Here is a 3,065-nt window from a genome sequence, read left to right on the forward strand (position 1 = left end):
ATATTTGTAATCTCTATAGGCATTGTGAATATGGCATTGCTGATACATTTGGCGACGAGGATGGGATCACAAAATGTCAGGCCTCTATTTGGAAGCAGTGGGGCTTTAGAGGGAGAAATGGCTATTCCAGGATGGGAGGATTTGCCTTATTCCTCTCTAGCCAGAGAATGGGCTAAAAGCACAGGCCCTGTGAAAACTGGGAACCAAGGCTAAAAGAGGGAGAACCTGGAGATTTGGAAAGATGTTTGAAAGCAATACCCATAGAACCAGGCAAAGAACTGGCAGGAGTGTGCAGGAGAGGAGGACAGTGTCATATATTCACTGATTCATGGGCAGTAGCTAATGGGTTAGCTACATGGATGCCCATGTGGAAAAATGAAAATTGGGAAATTCATGGTAAACAAGTCTGGGGCAAAGAATTATGGGAAGATATCTGGAACATGTCTTTGGTCACTGACTTGTCAGTTTTTCATGTAGATGCTCACGTGGCCCCCACCACACCAGAACGTGAGTACAATGCTCATGCTGATCGACTGGCAAAGATTTCTACTGAACATATTGTCCCTACTTTGACAACAACTGATGATCCGGAATTAGCAAAATGGGTCACATTTCAAAGGCAATGAAATGAAGAAGTATTGTATACTAAACAATATAGAATGGATATATCATATTCCATATTATCCAGAAGCATCTGGGTTAATTGAAAGAATGAATGGATTACTGAAAGAACAGTTGAGGAAGTTAAGTTCCAATACTTCATATCAACATTGGAAGGATAATTTGTTCATGGCTTTGCGTAATTTGAATAATAGACCATTGAGAGGAAGTACACCTCTAGCCAGAATGATGACCCCCAATCTGCAAATTAGAAAACAACAAACACACAAGATCCCAAATATTGAATATTGGACCTTGAGGCCAGATGTCCCAGCACCGTACCCAGGACCACCTGGTTCAGTGGGGTATGATTTACATTGTTTAGAGAACTTTTGGTTGGACAGGAAAGAAGTAAGAAAAATTTCCACTGGGATATGCATAAGAATCCCTAAAAATCACTTTGGACAGATTTTACCCAAATCAGGATTAGCAGCTCAAGGAATACATGTATTGGCTGGAGTAATAGATTCTAATTATCAAGGAGAAATTGTTGTAACATTCCAGAATTTAGGTGAGGGGCCCATACAGATTCACAAGAATGATAGGATAGTTCAAGTGATTATTGTTCCTTGTAAAACAATGCCACTTGTAAAAACTGACCCTCCTTCCAAAATAACTGTCACAGGAACTGAAGGATTTGGTTCTAGTGATAGAATAAAATCAGGAGCTAAAGTATGGGTAAAACGGAAGCCAGATGATGTTCCAAAGGCTGCAGAAATTATAGCATATGGGAAGGATAACACTGTAACTATTGTTTATTCTGGAGAAGATGATTACAAAATTGTACCCTTAAATCATTTATTCTACCGTGAGTGCGGCTACAATAGTCTGGTTATTGTCTCTTTGCTTCTTCTTGATTTTTTGTTTGTTCACCTTGTTTGTTAGACTTGTTTCCAGAGGCTTGGTACCCTCCATCTGTAGATGCCTGATAGCTTAAGCTGGATGTCACCCCCTGTCTGCAACTGTGATGTGTCACCCTTGGACCTGGCATCAAGCATATTAAGAATTGACCTCTCAAATGGGACCCCTAAGGACAGGGACAGCTCTACATCCGATTTCAGCAGCAAGTAGCCATAGAAGAAGAGATTTTCACCCCTTACCACAAGATTTTGGGGCCCCATTTGTTTGGGGTGGGGAGAATGATAGGGAGCTTGTGCTCAAGCCCCACCCTACAATATGGTTTTTTGTGTTTATTGTGTGCTATTCTTGTTATATTGTTGTGAAATTTTGTTGACACCAGTTATTCCTACTGTATTTTTGCCAAGTAAGGGACATGAAAGATCTTGGGGCCGAATGTAAGGGTTATGGGATTTAAAGATCTCCCATGCCCCATGGACGTGCTGACATAGCAGAGCAAGAAAAAAAAAAAAAGCCGAGCTAACGGTCCTGTGGTTGGCAGTTGGCAGCAGTTGCCTTTTTTTTTTTTTTTGAGTTAGGACTCCGGCTGAGCACTGCCAGGGGCCGGAGCTGCTGGGAGCGCTCTTCCAGGACGCTGGGTGGTTGCTGTGAGTGGGGAGAGGAGGACCTTTGCCTGAGGTAGCCTGTTCTGTTTTAAAGGCTTGAGAATGTGGGTGCTTTCTACTTTATCTACCTGTGCCAATGTCATAACTACTCTGATGGCTTTCACTTTCTGGTTTTGGGACTCAGTCTTTTGGTATCTTAATAAATTTTCTAGTTTATTTCCCCAAATGGCAAACCTGACGTATTTTGTGATGGATAATTATATCAGCATATTTGTAATCTCTATAGGCATTGTGAATATGGCATTGCTGATACAAGCACATGAATGTAATGGAATATTCTTGTGCAATAAGAATTGATGAACAGACTTCAGAAAACCTGAAAGATTTGTATTAACTGATGAGCAGAACCAGGAAAACATTGTATACAATATCAGCAACATTGGGTGATGATCAACTATGAATGACTCAGCTCTTCTCAGCAACACAATAATTCAAGACAAGTACATAGGACTCACTCCATCCATATAAAGATGTATTCCAAATGCAGATCAAAGCATATTTTTTCCATTTACTGTATTCTTTTTCAAGTTTTTTTTCTTTTGATCTATTACTTCTTTCACAACTATGACTTACATGGAAATATGTTTAACATGAAAGCACATGTATAACCTTTATCAACTTGTCTACTATTTTTAGAGGAGGGGAGAGGAAGAAGGGAAGGAGAAAATTGTGGAACTCAAAATCTTTTAAAAATAAATGCTAAAAATTGTCTTGACATGTAACTGGGAAAAATAACTTAACTGAGGAAACTAAGGCCCAGAGAGGTCATTTTTTTTTGAGTTCAGTACTCTTTCTCTCTCTCTCTGTACACACACACACATACACACATATATAGATCTATCTATCTATCTATCTATCTATCTATCTATCTATCTATCTATC

General features: G+C 39.6%; 1 protein-coding gene across 1 annotated transcript in view; it reads right to left on the reverse strand.

Annotated features, from left to right (window-relative positions):
* The window catches only part of LOC138173606 (netrin receptor DCC), a 1,060,615-nt gene that overhangs the window by 876,439 nt on the left and 181,111 nt on the right, over nt 1–3,065 (reverse strand). The window lies entirely within an intron of this gene.

This window comes from Petaurus breviceps, unplaced genomic scaffold (genome assembly GCF_028583685.1).
Source record: "Petaurus breviceps papuanus isolate PSGF00001 unplaced genomic scaffold, PetGlider_PUasm1.0 129, whole genome shotgun sequence".
In the NCBI taxonomy this organism is placed as follows: Eukaryota; Metazoa; Chordata; class Mammalia; order Diprotodontia; family Petauridae; genus Petaurus; species Petaurus breviceps.